The 20,082-nt window shown below is 31.3% G+C and overlaps 1 long non-coding RNA gene across 1 annotated transcript; it reads left to right on the top strand.

The window, feature by feature from the left end:
* Window positions 1-12,802: 12,802 nt before the first annotated feature.
* LOC145315665 (uncharacterized) lies at window positions 12,803-16,626 on the top strand. The gene is made up of 5 exons (XR_013878109.1): window positions 12,803-12,946; window positions 13,330-13,399; window positions 14,501-14,562; window positions 15,649-15,766; window positions 16,241-16,626. It is a non-coding gene; the product is annotated as an uncharacterized LOC145315665 (long non-coding RNA).
* The last annotated feature ends 3,456 nt before the right edge of the window (window positions 16,627-20,082 follow it).

Below are 20,082 nucleotides of genomic sequence, written 5' to 3'. Positions count from 1 at the left end.
TCTACCTAATTATTAAAAGCATTTTAATTTAAGTGTATTTTACCTTATCATATCAAATGCTATCCTCAAGTCAAACTGCGTGTAATCTAACACCGAAAGATTCTTTAGATTTAAATAATATCTAGATATGTATTTCGAATTTTTTATTATTATTATTTAAACTTTATTATGATATAAAAAAAAGCGAGGTAAAAGATCACAGGTTTTAGAATAAAAAAGTAGCACATATTTAAATTATTATTAATAGAAAGATACTATAAAATCTATATTATTAAAACAAGCATTAAGATAAAATCAATTCAAAATTCGAGGATTCGAGAAGATTAGAAGGATGGTTCTTGAAGAGCAATCTTGAGACATTCAATATCTCCCTCCTCCATGGCTGAGGTTGCAGGGCTGGAGATGCCCTGCTCAACAAGGAAGTCGCTGAACAATAGGTTGGTCAGCTTTGCAGGCGCAGAGATCCTTCTTGAGTCTAAAAGAGACAGTAGGAATTCTGCCAAATTTATGTTGGCAGCATCGTTCAGGTGAACGCCATCAGTTAGGTAGCTGGCTGGAAATTTGCCTTTAAAAAATTCCTGATAAGTCACAAAGTGAACACGGTTCTGGACCACGCCTGGACTTGCCTGTATGTAGTCCTACGAATTTTTTAATTGATTAATTTATAAACCTTTACTTTCTTAATATAATTTAGAATATTTTTATTTACATATAAAAAAAGTACATATTTTGTTAAAATTAATTAAATAGACAACAAGAAAATGAACGTTTTTGTTAAAGTTTTTGTTCTTTCTACGTATTTTGTATACATACATCCTCTCAGGGGTAAAACGATATTTTATCCAAAGAAATTATTTTCAATTCTTTTATAACTTTTGCTATTCAATAAAATTCATCATTAAAAAAATAATGTATCGTCTTGTTTCTTAATTATCATGAATCAAGAAATACAATTAAATATCATTATAGTTTTAAGTGGCTAATATATTTCTAAAATCGTTTACTTTCAATGATTTATGAAAAGACAAGAAAAAAACAGATTTTTTAGCGTGAAAGTGTACAGTAAATTGTTGTACATCTATCAAGTTTTTAAAAAAGTATTCCTAATCAATTTTGAAATATATTTTGTTAGAAATTTTTAAATGTTTTTTTACCTTTCCTTTATCCCTTAGACATTGTATATGTTCAGTAAATATTTTTCATTTCTTACTCAATTTTCTTGCAAACACTACTTTTTTGATATAAACTTATAATTCTATAAAGGTACATATTATATATAAATACTATTTTACGTGCTTAAAATATTACTCATGTTTTGTGAGAAAATTTGTTTATTAAAATAATTGAAAAATTCTCGAATATGGTATCAATTTTCTTTATGGATCACTTTAACATAATTTTTTTTAGAAAAATGGTTGAAACATTAGGTTTCAATAAAGATTAATTTGACTGATGTATAAGTCAGAGACAAAATAGTTTTTTTTTATGTAAATTGTCAATAACTCATATAACCCTTAAAGTAATAGTATTAAAGAATTCTATTAAGATTAACATACAAAAATATCCTAATAGTTCAAGTCGTAGGATTTGTGTTTGTATGTTAAGATCTTGCTCACTTCTTATTGAGTTCTCCATAATAGCTTTATATACAGTGTGTTTTTTTATGAGAACTTTTTTGAAAGCAATTTTACCCCACTTATAGTTATCAGAATTTAATGATTAATGGCTTATTTTCTTTGTTTTTTAATGCAATTAATAGAACACCAAAAAAATATTTCAGTTTTTATTTTAAAAGTACAGTAAAATCTAAAATTAAAAACTTAGGTGTCAACATCTAAAAATGGTTTTAGCGCATTTTTCTTATGCTCAAATATTCTACCTTTTGCAAGAATGGCTGCTAAACGCTTCAAAGTTGAGATATAGAGCTAAAAATGTATACAGATACTATTGGGGACATGTACCAGAACATATTAAAGTTTGAAGGTCATATCTCAACCAGGGTGGGAGTACTGGCCCCCCAAAGTCGACTACAGAAAATCCAGTTTTTTTTTCTTGTAAAGGGTAGAAGATTTAGGTATAAGAAAAATGCGTTAAACCATTTTAAGATGTTGACACCTAAGTTTTAAATTTTAGATTTTACTGTACTTTTAAAATAAAAACTTAAATATTTTTTGGTGTTCAATTAATTGCATTAAAAAACGAAGAAAATAAGCCATTAATCATTAAATTCTGATAACTATAAGTGGGGTAAAATTGCTTTCAAAAAAGTTCTCATAAAAAAAACACACTGTAGATCCTTGGATAGTTTTGGGCTATTTTGAATTAACCAATTATACCAATACCAAAATAATTTATGACCTTCCTAACTAGTACGTTCTGGGGACAAATATAGATTACATTATTTTCAAACAAAAAATTATATTTTACCGTGTATTGTTGTCCTTTCTAAATTTAGCCCAACAATCATAGGAAAGACTAAAATAATGAATGAATGGAGATTAAAAGTTATTTACTAAATGATAATTATAATTAATGAATATTAGGTCGCAATTAAAACTTTTTAGTCGGATATTCATCAGTAAAGTTTCCCGTCGTCCTTCAACTATAATAGTACGCCTAAAACGAGACAAAAATTGTGCTTTAAATTAATTTATATACAATTGTTATAGTATAAAAAATCAAGTAATAAATACTAATATCTATGTATAATCAATTGAATTGAGCAAACAGTAATGAATAAACAAGAACTTATTAGATCACTAATCACAAATTTAATTTTTAAAAAATTGTCCGGCATGAGCCCTACTCCTGTCCAGCTTGAATACCAAGCGGAGAATAAAGAAATGGATGTTGTATTTGTAAACCTAAATTTGGGTTAAACAGGATCTTTCTCTTCCTTATATCACTCCCTCCCCATTTATTACCTCACAATAAAATAAACGTTGAATTCAAATAAAATTTGTGCTTGAAAATAAACCTGTAGAAAAAGAATTTAAGTTTTAGAGATAATCTAATCTTATTATCAAAAACATTTATTATGTTTAACAAAATGCCTTATCATTAATATTGGCCTCACTCCTATATTATATTTTTGGCTATAAAAAGGGAGATGATAAAAATATTATTGTGAAAAAATTCAATTAAATAGCCTAAAGTCTGTTCATGACCAATACTAAGCTTCCAATTGTAGACCAAATAGTTCCATTTAAAGAAATTGTTGTAAGCATAAATACAGCTCCTTCAATATATTGAATTATCAATATAAAACTCCGTCAAAATTCTACTGTGTCTTCTCCTCATGTCTCCGAAATCTTCCGAGAGCCCATAGAACGCTCCCTGCTCCCCTCCCCCCTCCCCCAATTTCTTGTAATGTTGGAGGCCCCGGGTTTTTTGCACTATTTCTTTGTTACAATTCCTCCGCCACACTTTTATACAAGTCTTCACACACAACCGTTCATTTTGATTTGAAAAATAATGCACAAATATTTGTTGCTGTTGTATAATTTTACTTTGGCCTTAAGTGGCATTGCTTGTGTAGAATGGAATGGATAGGCAAATAGACTGATATAACCACAAGTATATAAATCTTTTTTTAGAATAGAAAAGCAAAAAGTTACCAGTTATTTGAGATATTTCATTTTGCTTACAAATTCATATTAAAGTTTTGCATTTTAGTATATCATGTAATGTACTTGAATATTATATGTTTTGTTCGTAATTTACGGTTTATTAAAACTTAATCTTCTAATGCAAAAAAAAACATATATGCTTTTATAAAACCGAAAATGGCAAGTTTAGAAAAATAAAATTTTGGTTGTTTACTATTTTCCAAGTTTTCTACTTTTTAGTGTATATTTTTGGTCAGATTGAAGGCGCACTAATTTTATGTTTGCATGCCCAATACCCATGTGAATTTGTTTGTCCGTCTGTTTTTCTATCTGTTTCTATATCTGTCTGTTAATTTGTCTGTATGTCTGTCTGTATGTTCCATATTTTTTTTTGCCAGTAAAAACTTTTAAGTGTCTTTAATAAGAATCTATTAAGACATAAAAATAATTTTGCTTGTAAAGTAGTTTTCAAAAGATAGTTTTAAAATAGAATTTAACAGATAATGTTTTTAAAAGCGATGCTTTTCTACATTTAGGGTAGATCCGTCCGGAATCTCATAACGGATACCCTTTATCGTAAATTTATGCATTTATAATTTTCCTGTCGCTTTCAAACTAGGCACGCTGATTCCTGTGATATTTTGGTACAATTTAGAAAGCATAGTAACTCTATAATCATGACCAAAAAGTCTATTTAAACATGATGCTTTATTTGGGTCACAGTAGCTTTTCTCCTATTTCTAGCCTCTGGTGGGGGCTACTTCAAACTGTTAGCAATCACATAAGAATAGAATTTTGTAAGAAACTATTTTCCATGGTCCAAAATGATCTAACCAGAACTGGAAGCCGCAAATATGAAATTTTCATGTTTTATTACTTAATATAATAAGCTGAAGGGCTATAAAAAGTTTTTATCGGTTTATTTTCATGGTTTTTGTGAAATAAATTTTTATCAAGGAACGACCTACATTCATTTATGACCGCGGTTTAATCGAGGCTTTGGACATTAGAGTAAATAGGTTACTAGATATTTAAACCAGACACGGACAACAGAGTTATAAAAGATTGTAAATTTCAAACATGTTTCTTTTTCTTTTTGATGGACCATATATGTTGAATGTTATTAACTAAGTTGTACATATTGACAAGTTTCTTTATAATTAATGCTTTCTTGCTTGAATAAAACTGTAATTTACAATAATCAAATATTTTATTTTTTTATTATTGGCACTACATAAACTAAAACGCAATGGACTACCTTGTAAATAAAGATTTCTATTTCTCTTTATGAAAAATATTATCCTTTTTTCTGAGCATTATAGCTGTGAGCAAATAAGAATGCATTTCCTCAAACAGACAGAAAAGGATTGGGCAACTGTAGAAAATATATTCAAATTTGATGTTAGTTAAACAAATTAATTCTTCTTGTCTAAATTCCGCGGCTAAAGCGAATCCTCTCGTTGGTGTGGAGTTATTTGAAGATTAGCCACAGACCACGTCATAACTAAAGATATGAAAAATAGTATCTGTTACTGATATGTTTCAAATGTGACAAATTTCTGCTTCAAGTAGGGAGATGCCTTAGTCAAAAACAGGCGTAAATAATTTTCAGACACAAGCATGACTATTACTGACAAAGATTTGTTTGTCTGTAATAGAGGATGAATATGAAAAATGTATTAGAACCTGCTAAAAAGGTTCTTGCTTTAATTGTTAATTTGTCATTAACAATTAACCAGACCACTAATTTTATTGCCTAAATTTGTTATATAACTAGTTTATATGCCATTGTTAATAATTAATAAGTACAATCAAGTTCAAGAGCAGTTCAAATAACTTTAATTATAGTAAAATGAACTTACAGGCAGATTTGCCTTAATATATTGCCATTGCTTCTTAAAAGTTGGCGGGGGAAAGTATTTTTGAAGAAGCAACATTCCCAATCTTTCTGATTTCCATAAATCTGCACCATATTCTTTCTTTCTTCTTCATTATGTAGATGAGGGAAGCTACTCTAAATGTATTTAATATTAGATAAAGCATAAATTTCATTTTTTTCTCAAAATTTAGAATCTGGTTCATAAGTATACAATCTCCTTGAAATGTAATATAATTAAAATTTTTAATCCTATCATGTTTTTTTTCCTTTTTTGCTAATCTTAAATATTATTTTAAGAGTTTTACATTTTTCCAGCCATTTAAAAAAGGTTTATTATGAAGCAGACTAATATTTGGAAATAACTTAATGTATGTACACAAATTATTTCTTTTATTTTACTAGCGGCTTCGCCCCTAGCCTCCAGGAGCTTTGCCCCAAGAGGTGATCAAAAAAAATGTTGCCGAAATTCGTAAAAGGACCAAGGAAATCTTCAGCAAAAAAATGGGGGGGATTTTTTTGTTTTTAGGGGGGTAGGGGTGTCCCACCCCCCAAGAAAATAGCCTAAAACCACCACAGGACCAGTAGGTATATTCGCTGAAGAGTAGAATCCGATCGGTTCAGTGGTTACCGAGATCTTAAGGAACGGACAGACGGACAGACATCATTCTACTTTGTATTATAGATTTAAGGAATAATATTGTTTCACTAATTAATAGATCATCAGTTCCAAATAAGATATTAAAAAACAAGGATGACAACATCCATAAAAGCGAAGCACTGAAACGGTAGGACAAACGGACATTAATACTTGTATAGTGTCTGAACTGAATAATCAGAATATAAAAGTATAAGATTCGAAGCAAAATTGTAAGTAAATTTGTTGAAAAACTGCTTGATACAGGATAATGTTTATGGACATACTTACATCTTTAGGGCTTGATTATAGAGTTGCTTCGCTTAAAATATTGTTCTTTGTTGTCCCAGGAATCAATATACCAAATATCAGATCAAACGGATAATTAGATCATATAAAAATTCGTTGTTAAAAAAGTAGAAAAATCAACATGTTTAAAATGGACGTACGGACATTCTGGTAATGATTATAGAGTTGCTACGCTTTCTAAATCGTACCTAACTATTACAGGAATTACCATGCAAAATTTGAAATCGATAGGACAATTCTAACATGCTTAAATTAACGAATAAAAGCTATTTAAAAAAGTAAAAAAATCAACATGTTTAAAATGGACGTACGGACATTTGGGTAATGATTATAGAGTTGCTACGCTTTCTAAATCGTACCTAACTACTACAGAAATCACCATGCAAAGTTTGAAATCGATAGGACAATTCTAACATGCTTAAATTAACGATTAAAAGCTAACTGTCTCGGACGGACGGACGGACGGACGGACGTACGGACGGACGGACGGACCGACCCTAATTATAGAAAAGCTTCGCTTTTAATAAGAGTTAAAAAAAGACTTGTAAATATGGACTTTTAAATGGTCAAAATACAATCAAATGATTTTTTGAGGAAAAAATATGGCAACTGATCATTAATGATAAATTTATGGTTCTTTAAATATAGAATAGTTTTGCTTTGTCAGTGCATTCTTTGTTAATAACTGTCAAACTTTTATAATCGTTGTTGTCTGCCAGACACAAAAGAAAAAGAAATAGATAGATATACAGAAAGAAAGAAATATAGAAAAGGGTAGATAGATAGTTATAGTTGATATCAATAAAAAGAAAAGGACTATGTCAATTTATATTACAATATCTGTTCTCACATGTTTTCAAGCTTTTATTTAATCAACATAAGAACGTTCAAATTTTTCAAGCTCCAAACTTAAATGTTTTCATTCTTCTTTTATGATAGGATTAAATTCCTGATATATCTTAACTTGGAGTGTCCTAAATATATATTAGGGGCGTGCGAGATTGGGGTTTGGGATGTAGGGGTAAGTCAATACCCCCATAATATAGAAATGTAAAATATGCAGATACATAATTTATATAAATTCTTATATAAAAAAAGTAACAGTATGACTGTCTGTCTGTCTGTGTGTATCGAAGGATCTCGCTAACCGCTGTACCGAGGTCCGACATAGTCTTTTTACAGTGTAGTCCACTGAGGAGGATTTATATTTATTTTGGGGGAGGGTACCTCTAGTCTCTACCCTCCTAAGAAAACCAACCCCCCCACAAAAAAATTCCGCCTTTATAACACTAAATGAAAGGTCAATTTCCCCTTCCTAGTAGCCTCTTGGGGCATATTAGCTAAAATTAAAACAAGAAAGTTAAGTTCATAAATATCCTATCTATTTTGGGAGAGGGTACCTCTACCCTCCTAAGAAAAATCATCCCTGGAAACCAACCCCCGCACAAAAAAAATCTGCCTTTATAAAACTAAATAAAAGGTCAACTCCCCCTTTCCCAAGTACTCCTAGTAGCCTCTAGGGGCATATTAGCTAAAGTAGCTAAAATTAAATCAAGAAAGTTAAGTTCATAAATATCGAAAATATTAAATCCTATGAAATAGTACTTATTATAATATATCCTTATTTCAAATTATAGGTCTGTGTGTCCTAAATATACATTATGATATATCCTAATTTAAAATTATAGGTCTGTATGTATTAGATTTATAGATAGGTATATATTATATCTAGTGGCTTAACATATACAAGAAAGAATGTTTTTATTTGTAGCGTATGCAAAGTATTTGAAAGAGAGAACGAGAGAGAGAGAGAGAGCGAGAGAGAGAGAGAGAGGGGGGGGGGAGAGAGTGAAGAGAGGAGAGGGACTCTTATTCCTGCCATTTTTCGCTATTAAACAAATGGTTATTTTGATTTATGATAGGTAAGGAAGGCCTTATAATATTGGTAATGACTGAGATATTACTAATCTTAATAAGAATGATATAAAATATGTGAAAGAATGTCAACAATTAACTTAAAATTACAACTAAAATGAATTGTAGAGAAGCCCTGCACTTCTTAATAACAAAAAGTTTCATTTTTTGCGGGCCGCAAGTCTCGAGACCAACCCAGGTAAGTTTGCACACAAAACCGCAAAATATTTGCTTCTTCAGATAGCCCAAACAAGTTCCAAATGTCAGTGTTATATTCTTGGATAAATACATATTTTTTTATTTAAACCTATCAATATGCAACGTAAGAGAGAGAGAATATTGGGCTGTTTTTTACACTAGTCCCCAAAGTTTTATAATAACGTTTTACTTTTCTTATTCGTTTACTTAACAACTTTTGGGACTTTAGTGAGTTTTGAGTGGTTGAATCATTAAGTTGATTGTTCCAACGTTTCAACAAATAATTTTAATATACAGACTGGGTAGTTTTGTGTATCATCATTGGGATTATTCCTATAATTGATTTGCTTAAAATTAGTTGTGTTTTTGGTGAGCAATTGAAGGGGAAATTTGTATCCACAACTCGCCCCACAAAGATCATGAAGATCTCTGTCGCATCAAAAATGTATTTAATTTTTATGGAAGCCTTTGTTTTGTTTATCGTCATTGTCAGAACACCTATCAGGACACAAAAAGTGTAATCCTGAAGCTTTAGAGTAGAGTTTTTTTTTGCCTACTTCTTACTACAACATTCTTTATAACTTTCTCCTATATTATTCTTTTTTACCATTCTAACTTCTTTTTATCTCTCTCTCTCTCTCTCTCTCTCTCTCTCTCTCTCTCTCTCTCTCTCTCTCTCTCAATAGTTGTGTTTTTTTGTGAGAAAGAGGACAATGGGCTGTTTATTGCACTAGTCCCCAAAGTTTTATAATAACGTTTTCTTAACAACTTTGGGGACTTTATTGAATTTTGATTGGTTGATTTAGTAAGTTAAGTGTTCAAACGATTCAACCACTAAATTTAAACTGCAGAAGGGGGTAATTTTGTGTATAATCATTGGAGATGTACATCAATTTATGGCCATTGTCTTTTCCCTTTAGATCCCTGTGTATTTTCATACTTACTCTATCTGCCTTTATCTATTCTTCCTGCTCAACTTAATTATCTATTTTTCTTGCTATCTTTTCTTATTATCTGTTTTATGATTAATAATAGGATTAACACATTCTTATTTATTTTGTGGAGAGGATTAATATAATTTATATTTTTTAACTTCATAAATTATTTGTTTTATATATATTTTTTTTGGGGTGTGGGGGGGAATTTGTCTTAATCTTGTAACCATCATAAAATAACCTCATCATAACCTAAAATTAACTTGCAAAAATATTTGGGTGTTGTCTAGGCCCCTTTACCTCCTCTCCTGTTTCGCATTTAATTGCATTCAAGCATTTGCTTGGGCATTACATTTAGTTTGATTACACATATAAAAAAGAGCGAGGTGTAGCTGTGCTCCTCCATAAATCTAAAAGTAGGTTACTGAGAAAATGGAAGGAGTTGATTTTTTCTACTAAGAAATAGGTTTTCTTTTATTATGGAATAATGTGTATGTTTTATTCGTCAGTTAAGTCAGGAGAAACGCAGATGAGCATCTGATGAATTTATTGGCAGGGTAGATTAGATTAGATTAGATATTTATTTTATGACACACATAACAAGTAAAAATAATAACAGTGTTATAATACAGGTATTAAATATTCATATACAAACAAAAAAATTGAATATGAATAAAATATTAAGGACAGATCAAATAATAATTATGTACAGTGTCAAAGGACTAAACAATCTCGTGAGAGGTAATATTGGATAGCCTTTGCAATAGATGATATACAAGTTTAAAGAAAATAAAATAGGAATATGAAACAACAACAGAAATTAACTAAAAGGATTATATTTCATTCCAATGTGAAAATGGGGGAGTGAGGAAGGGTGTATGTGAGAGGACTAGAACATTAGATATTAAAATATTTTTAAAAAATAAAATTGATAATAGATGAAGTATGGAGTTAAAGCTATTACTTAATTTAAATTTCTCAAAAGACATGAGCGGCATAAAATTCTATTACATGTGGTTACAATTCTATTTAGTAGGCACTTTTTAAGCTTGCTTATAAATTGCTTTTTAGTCAAACTATTTCTTATGTTGTCAATATCATTAAAATTATTCCATAGAGTTGGTAAGGAACAGTAAGGTAGTCTTTCAACTAGAGAAATGCGAGAAGCAGGTATAGTTAGATTATCATCATTTCTAAGATTATAATTGGCAATTAAATCACCCCTACGGGGCCACATGTTGTTAAAAGACCTAGGCAACAGATCGTTTTTGTATTCATACATAAGCTTAAGTTTTAAAAAGATACACAAAGAGTCAAAAGGTAGAATTTGAAGATTTTTAAAGATCGGACCAGAGTGACTATAATATGTTGCTTGTTTTATACATCTTACAGCCATTTTTTGCTTTATTTTGATGGCATTAAGAATTGAAGGCGATGCACAAGTATATATTTGAATTCCATAAACCAAATGGCAGTGAAAAATAGAAAAATACAAAGATTTCATAGCACTTTCTGTTAAAAGGCTTTGACATTTCCTTAAGCAAAAGAGAGATTTAGATAGTTTTTTGTTTAATTCTTTTATATGAAACTTAAAATTTAGGGCTGGATCTAGGTAAATGCCCAAAAACTTGATTGCAGGGATATCACTTTCATGGTTTACAAAGTCAATTTTATGTTTAAGTAATGGATTTGGATTCAGTGTATTGGGATCATTTTCATCAAAGTAAAGGTTAATTTCATTCCAAGGTATAAGGGATGGGGATGGGGAAAATATTGTAAATTTGGTTTTGTTGGGATGTAAACACATCTGATTGGCTCTGAACCATTGAGAAATATTTTGAAGTTCAGTGTTAACAAACGAAATAAGATCATTAAGGTTTTTTCCCGAGGCTAAGATTGTTGTGTCATCACAAAAAAGGAGAAGTTTAAGTAATGTTGACTTTGGAAGATCATTAAAAAATATCAAGAACAAGATTGGTCCTAAAATGCTACCTTGAGGCACTCCACTATCTACTTCTAATGGTTCAGAGTCAAATAGCCCAAGCCTTACAAATTGAGTTCGATTGGAAAGATAGGACTCAAACCAACTAAGCATATTACCATGAATACCAAATTTACGAAGTTTCATTAAAAGTGTCTGTTTAGGCACGCAATCAAATGCTTTTCTAATGTCACAAAAGATGCCAATTGTGTATTCTTTTTTATTCATAGCTTTACTCACATGATTTAGTAAGTGTATCATAGGATGAAATGTAGAATTTTTAGCTTGAAAGCCAAACTGAAGTTCATTAATCAAATTATTTTCAGACAAATAATCTTGCAAGTGGTTAGCAATGTATTTTTCTAATATTTTAGAAAAGATTAAAAGAAGTGAAATTGGCCTATAGTCATTTAAATTAAAAGGATCACCGCCATTTTTAAATACAGCAGTTATTTTTGCCATTTTAAATTGATCTGGTACATTTCCAGATTCTAAAGATTGATTAAAAATAAAACACAATGGATCTAGAATTGGTGTAATAATTTGTTTTAACAAGAAGGAGGATACTCCAAAATAATCAACAGACTTTTTACTTTCAAAATTTTTGACAATTTCAATAATGTTAGCTGGTGTAATACGTGGAATGTTAAATAAAAATTCAGATTCTTCAAGATAACTATCAGGTGGCCTGTCAGTAGGATTGATAGTTTGCCTAATATTATGTGCAATATTTGAAAAGTGCCTATTAAATGCTTGACCCATGTTGTTTTCACCAATAATATCAGTACCATCTATTACAAGTTTTTCAGTTGAGAAATTATTCTTTGACTTAAACTGTTTTTAAAGCATTTTTGAATGGGGGGTCAAAAATATACTATGCCACATTTAGAATAAGACTGCAGGGCCGAAATTTTAATTAGTCCCCCGAGTTAGTTTTTTTTTGGGTTTTTAAAAATATTTTTTATAGCGGATTGGGTAATTTTTACAACAGCAGAAGCATTTTTAATTTTAATTGCTTTTTTTCTTCCTTTCTTTTCATTTGTACACTCTACTATGCCCTTGATTGGGTATAACAAATAAAAAATATTTATGAAAGTAAATTAAATTGGTTTAAGAATTTGGTTCAGCTATAAAATCTGCATTTTTGTTAACGAAACAAGCCGGATGGATAATTATAAGGATTTTTGGACAATTTCTTCATTGTAATAATTTATCGTCTTCTCCCTGAAAAAAAATTTTGGGGGTTTAAAAAATACGAGAATTTTTGTTACCAGAAAATCGCCATTTTATATGGTTTCTGGATAAATAATTTTGTACATTAATTTCCCCTTTATTCTTGTTTTTAGTCTCTAAATTTCTGGGGGGGAAAAAGGGTTAGAGAATAAACGGAAATAAATCAAAAATCAAATGTTATTGCTGTCTATGTAGAACTAGGTTTGTGTGTCTGAACTCTGAACTGATTATTCGAAATATTTAATTAGTTACTAGGTAATCTTTCTTACTTTTTTACGTTTTTTTTTTACATATTGGCTGAAAAATTTAGGGCACTGTTATTGAATTGTTTTTAAACTAGTTGTCTAAATTTTTTTATCAATTATACTAATCTAGAGCAGGGTAATCTTATTTCGATTTCTCATATCAAGAGATAAGGAGATGGGATAAAGGGGGTGGGTGGTTGGGGTGCACAGTTTTATTTTAACCCGCTGCCTTAGTTTCATTTATTAAAGAACATGAAAATCTGGTGTAATAAAATCTGCTGGATTATAACTGATTCATAGCACAAAGTCTTCAATTAATTTCTAAAATATGGGGCGGGGGTTCATTGCTCATTAAGCACTTTGAGGGAAACAACCTAAACTCGTATTTTTTAGGTACATTCTGTATTCGGACTAGAAAGTGTTTCTGGTGAAAAGATCTCTGTTCATTAACTTCTATAAAGAGGTAAGAAAACCTGGATGACATCCTTAAGTAGCGAATCACAAAATAATGAAAGATGGACAAACGGACAAAGTGAGATATATACCTAGCAGATTTTTAGTGATTATAAATCAAAATTATTTTTAGAAAATCGCAAAACCTTTCAGATTTATTTGTATTATATCGACAGATCAACGAAACAAGTAAAATGCTCCTGGTATGAAAAATATTCACAAAAAAAAATTAAATAGCAACAGAGAATAGTTTCCCCAAAAGCCCTGGGGCAGACAGACAGACAGTGAATTGTGTGAACGAGTTTCTTTCATGGATCTAAAGGATAAGACAATGGCCGATAAATTGATGTACATATCCAATGATGACACACAAAATTACTCCTTCTTTAGATTAAAATTCCTGGTTGAAACGTTTAAACACTTAACTTAATAAACCAACCAAGTAAAATTAAGTATAGTCCTAAAGTTGCTAAGCCAACAATTAAGAAAATGTTATAATAAATCATTGGGGACTAGTATAATAAACAGCCCTTAATGCCCCCTTTTAGTTTGTTTGCTTCAGACAACAACTAAGAAGCTATAACAAGGATGACAACATCCATAAAAGCGAAGCTCTGAAACGATAAGGATAAACGTACATTAACACTGAATAATTAGAATATAAATGAATAAGAGTCAACGCAAAATTGGGAGTAAATTTGTTGAAAAACTTCTTGATACAGGATAATGTTTATGGACATAATTACATTTTTAGGCCTTATTGAGTTGCTTTGCTTATTATATTTTACTTTGTTGTCCCAGGAATCAGTATACCAAAATTCAGAACAATCAGATAATTAGATCACATAAATATTTGTGAAGAAGTAAAAATCAACATGTTTAAAATGGACGTACGGACATTCTGGTAATGATTATAGAGTTGCTGCGTTTTCTAAATCATACCTAACTACTACAGGAATCACCATGCAAAGTTTGAAATCGATACACCAATTCAAGCATGCCTAAATTAACAAAAAAGCTATCCATCTCGGACGAACAGACAGACGTACGGACGGACCCTAATTTTAGAAAGCTTCGCTTTTAAAAATTAAAGATATTTTTGATGTTTAAGGCTTGGGAGAGTGTATCACCTGCTCTCAAGAAACTGGAGGTTGTCGTCAAAATGAGAATAAGGTAGGTGAATAATGTTCCAGTATGGCTGCGAAACTGATTAATATCCGTTGGATTAGAACCGGTTCTCAGCCATAATGAAAAATCATAATATAGCATCGTATTACAAACACTATTTACCACAAATGTTAAAATATAAATCATAAAATCAATATCAGTTTTGTCAGCCTGGGCTAATTGGTTTTAATCTTATAATCTTACATTTTAATATCTGCAATAAGCTGTCTATAATACGATTTGATAAATAACTATTCCTCAATCTTAACCAAATATTATCATTTCTTTGGATTAAAAATACTGGTTGAAAAGTTTGGACTAACATTTTCTATATTTCAACTTTTTCAAATTTTATTTACTGAGCAGGATCTTTTAATGCCATAGTCGTGGCCGAAGTCATGGCCAGTGCTGCCAATAAAAACATGGATTTTTAAATGTTGGAAGTTTTACGTATTATTATTATTTTTTTCTTCATATTTTTACTTAGAATTCAAAAAGTAGTTGTGATTTAAAGATCGCATATAGCCTTGGCCACGCGTAGCCAATTTGATTCAAAGGTCGCTATAGGGTTTGTGGCTGTACCTCTGGCAGCGGCAACAACAACGGCTACACATTTAAATTCAGCTCTGGTGTCCCTCAAATTGTCTACCAAAAAAATCTATTTTGATTGGATTAAAATAGGGTGTGTTAGTTTTTTTGTCACTATAAGATATGTAATGTTATGCTGTAATGGCTGTAGCCCAACAGTGTTATGGACCTTGAAGGGTTATTGAAAATTTATGGAATATAACTAAAACCACCATTTTTTCAACAAAAAAAAAGGTGGGGGGGAGTAGTAAGCTCTGTAGGTAATTTGTACAATATAAAACCATAAAAAAATCCGGGAGGGGGGGGGGGGCGGGGGGGGGTGACAAAAATGCACATTTTGGAAAATTTTCCTAATTCGTAAAACTACTATTTAAGATTTCTTTGTGGTCTAAAAACAAGAATGCTAATATCCATGATTCCATATGTACCAAGCACAAAAAAAACATGTAAAAAACAATATGGAGCACAAATGTTCTTTTTATACATGTTCATCAATTGTTTTAGAAAGACGTTGAGATGGTGAGATGAAATTAACAAGCTGTATAAATGCTACCTCGACACCCCATGGCCACCTAGCCAGAGATGCCAAGTACCTCCATCAGTATTGCCAAGAATGAACCAGGTAAATGAAATTTCGCTATGAGTGTCAACATACACAATTACGCGTAAAAGGTTAAGTTATATACAAAATTAGCTGGCAGAAAACTCAGAAATGAAAATATATCTTAGGTTCCTAAGGGATGAGACAATTGACAATATTATTGTAAACCCTATAATAAAAATGAAATTGCTCTTCTGTTCATAAAGAGAGGGTAGGTTTCTTGTAAAATCCGTAAAGGTGTGTGTTTTAAGGCTTAAAAATAGTAGTAGAACGATAATATTCACTAAATATGTGTATTTCTTATTGAAAAGAACTACCTATAGACAATTTTGTTTTTAAAGTTAACATAAGTTTTATCATTCTACTACTGTTTTTAACTTATAACATATACCTAACCTTTACGGATTTTATAAGAAACCTATCCCTCTCTTTGTTGATGAAAAAAAAATTATACACTGATAGTTTGTAAAACCCAATAAATATCTTTACTTTCAGGAACACAAATCGTGGAATCATCATTCAACCATCTACAAAGCCAGAACAGTTTTGGCAAAAAGAAGATAATTATTTAAAAATTGATTTCAGTTCTATTTGTAATTCTCGTCTATTGTCCTTTATTCCTGTGATTTATGATAAAGTACGATATTTTTTTATTTGGTATTACATAATATAAACATAATTATTATTTAACCATGTATAGCATCGTATTAAAGACAATTTGCCACAAATATAAAGATAAAAATCAGAGAATTAAAACCAGTTTTGTTTGCTTAAGCCTTAAGTCTTCATTTAAATATCCGGAAATCTGTATATTAAATTCTAAATTGAAAAGTATTTTTTTTATGTTATACATTATTAATAAAAATAAATAAACAATAAACTTAGTAATATTTTAATTATAACGTGGCGACTCTACAATCATTATATCTCTAAGTCTGTTAACAATTGCAATAATTATGTGATACTTGCGGCTGGCTATGATAATCTATAATACAAAGTAGAACGATGTCTGTCCGTCTGTCTGTCCGTCTGTCCGTCTGTCCGTCTGAAGCTTAAGATCTCGGTAACCGCTGAACCGAATGGGCTCTACTCTTCAGGGAATATACCTACTGGTCCTGTGGTGGTTTTAAGCTATTTTCTTGGGGGGTGGGACACCCCCAACCCCCCCAAAAATGAAAATTTACCCCCCCCCAAAAAATACTCCTGGTGCTGCTGGTGCAGCTGCTGGTGCAGGTGCAGGTGGTGCAGCTGGTGCTGCTGGTGCTGGTGCAGAAAATTATTTTTTTTCTAGGGGCAAAGCCCCTAGAGGCTAGGGGCGAAGCCGCTAGTGATATATATATGATAGTTTAAAAGTTACTCTGAAATTTACTTTGTCTAAAATCAATATCATTACTATACTAATACATATTTACCAAAGATCGCATAATATAATATAAGTATATCTAAAGTAGTAAGTAAATTTGTTGCAAACCTGTTTAAATACGTACTTTTTTAGGACTTTAATATAGAGTAGTTGCTTTGGTTATAACATAGTACCTTATCATCTTACTTGGAATCAAAGGGAGTTATCAAAAAAGTAAAAATCTGCATGTTTTAATGGACGTACGGTCTTTCTGGTAAAGATTATACATAAAGTTTTTGTTAAGCTTTCTAAATATCATTAAAATCGATATGCCAATTGAATTAGTGTCAAGAGCTAACCTCTCTGGGCGTACGTACAGACAGACAATCCTAATTATAGAAAAGCTTAGCTTTCAAATTAAAAACAACGTTATCAACATCCATTAATAGCGAAGTCAAAAATCCCGAAAACTTTAAATAAAACGTTTTATGCATTTTTAAGCATGACTGATGGGCAAAATTTATAAAGATTAAATGTTAATATGTCAAAGGAATTAAAACCACCGACTGTGGCTCAACACAGCACATCCGCTCGTCGTCGGGAAGGTGATAGATTCGAATTTCGTTCCGACTTTGCGTCATAACTCAAGACGCTAAAAATGGTTCATACTGCTGCCATGTCAGGTGCGCGCCATAAATATTTAGAGAAGGGGGAATGCCTTGGCCCAAAAAACAGGCGCAACTTACTACCATATACAGTTAGGACTTCTCAGACAAAGGTCGTGCAATCAAAGGGTTGGTTGTCTGATGGGCAAATGGACGCTTTTCACCGCAATCACAGGGCCTAGGTCTGACAACCATATCCATAAAAAAATCACACTGTTACAGAAACAATGACTAATTGTCAAGGGCCTATGCTCCCCCTGTGGAGTGAAAATGGCTTGTCACTGTTTTTTTTTAAGTCATAGGAATCTAAAATTTTAGCTGACTTGAATACAGACAAAGTGAATTAGGTATAGTGTAGCCTCGCTTTTAAAAATGACAAATATTTAATGGAACAAATTATAAGTTTTAATAATATTTATTTATGTAAAAAAAATCAGACTGAGGTGAATAAAATAAAAAAAACATAGGTATTAAAAATCTGATTATAGTACCTACAATGAATTTTTACAGCTTTTAAAGTTTTATCACAATGACAAATAGTAGGTACAAATTACTATTATGAGGTATTTTATAACATACAGAGTTATATCACAAAAAAACAATGAATAAAAAATCTATCTTCAACTAAAAAGGCAAAAAGGAACTCAATAAAAACTGAAGAAATGGCGTCGGAACCGCTGCGCCCGCCGAAAAAAGCAGTTTCACAACAAATTTGTAATTACAATTTTTTTGCCAAATTGCGTGACTTTTAAAGTATGGGTATAACACATAACTGCAGGGGTGTATATTCTGCAAAAGATTTATTTTTTTCCCCCGGCAGCAAATTTTTAAACATTTTTCCCCTCCTAGTTTTTTTTTCCAGCAGGGAAGGAAATAAAATGGTAAAAATATTTACAAAACTCTTTATTTTATTCCTATTATACCCCCTCACACATTTTCTTTCAGTTTTTTTCACCAAAAAGGTGAGAAAAATGGAAACAAATGCTTCCAGTTCTCTTAATTTTTACGTTCTTTCCCCTAACCACATACTTTTTATTCCCCCCCCCCCCCTCAGCAGGGTCAAATTTGAAAATATACACCCCTGCATAACTGAGAGTTGGAATTTTTTAAATATCTCTATCCTGGCGGGCACAGGATGCCAGCAAACCTGGCAGGGTCATCCAGGTAAAGAGCTAAAATATCTTTTTGACTTTAACAAAGCATTTTATCTTACCAAATTACTTAAATATCCCCTAGTAGTACATCCTCATATAAAATACAGGTGTTCAAGTCAATTTCAGGTTCCAGGTATGATCCTGCAGGTCTTCAGAAATCTTTAAAAGGCTCCTGTGGCCGCAATTTTTGACTTAGAGACTTCAAATTTTAAACTTAAGGTTAAGTCTACATAATGTATTAAAATTTTATAAAGATCCGCCGCCGTTTTCCCGCCGACTGCGGCGGCTGGCAGCTGCCAAGTAGAGCTGCGGCCGCTGAAAATTACATTTTGATATTTCTAATATAAAAGGGGGGAGGCAGGTGTGACACTTTTTGAAACCAAAAGTAAAACGTGCATGATCTCAGCCCATAAAAGAGATATAACTCTAAAATTCAGCACAGCAGTTGCTTTTGTGGAGAACAATATGGAACTGTGAAGAAACGGCGGCGGAACCGCCGTTTCCTGCCAATTTTTTTTTTCTTGCTAAATTAGACAGTTCTCAATCATCTGAGATAAACTTCTTTTCTCATAAAAATTTCCCTTATATTTTCATGTGACACTTATAATATTTCAAACATGTCAATATTTTAAAAAATTTAAAGTGTAAAATCTTACAAGTGTCAAGTAAAAATATAAGCAAAATTTTTTGAAAACAAAGTTTATCTTAGATGATTGAAAACTGTCTATTATAGTGAGAAAAGGCAAAAATAATTCGGCGGGAAACGGCGGTTTTCGGTTTGAGCGGCATTTCCGCCGCCGTTTCTTCACAGTTTCATATTGTTCACCACAAAAGTAACTGCTGTGCAGAATTTTAGAGCTGTAACTCTTTTATTGGCTGAGATCATGCACGTTTTACTTTTGATTTCAAAAAGTGGCACATTCGCCTCCCCCCCTTTACACAAAGATAAACAGTGTCTGCCAAAAATTGTTCTTCTAGCTTAAAAAATAAGAAATTTACAGTCGTTTAAAATTTTTAAGTAAAAAGGACATAAACAAAGGTTGTTAAATAAAAGGGTGAAGGAAGCGAAAATTGACTTTGACTTGCTTAAGGTCGAAAATTCATTATCAAACAGGGGACTTGCACAAAAAATTTAGCCCTCTTACAATAATAGGAATTGAGATAATAGGAGGGGGG

Source organism: Acartia tonsa, chromosome 1 (genome assembly GCF_053477335.1).
Source record: "Acartia tonsa isolate MP-2025a chromosome 1, ASM5347733v1, whole genome shotgun sequence".
Taxonomy (NCBI): domain Eukaryota; kingdom Metazoa; phylum Arthropoda; class Copepoda; order Calanoida; family Acartiidae; genus Acartia; species Acartia tonsa.
Note: the sequence above shows the minus strand (reverse complement) of the source record. Positions and strands in the feature narration are given on the sequence as shown.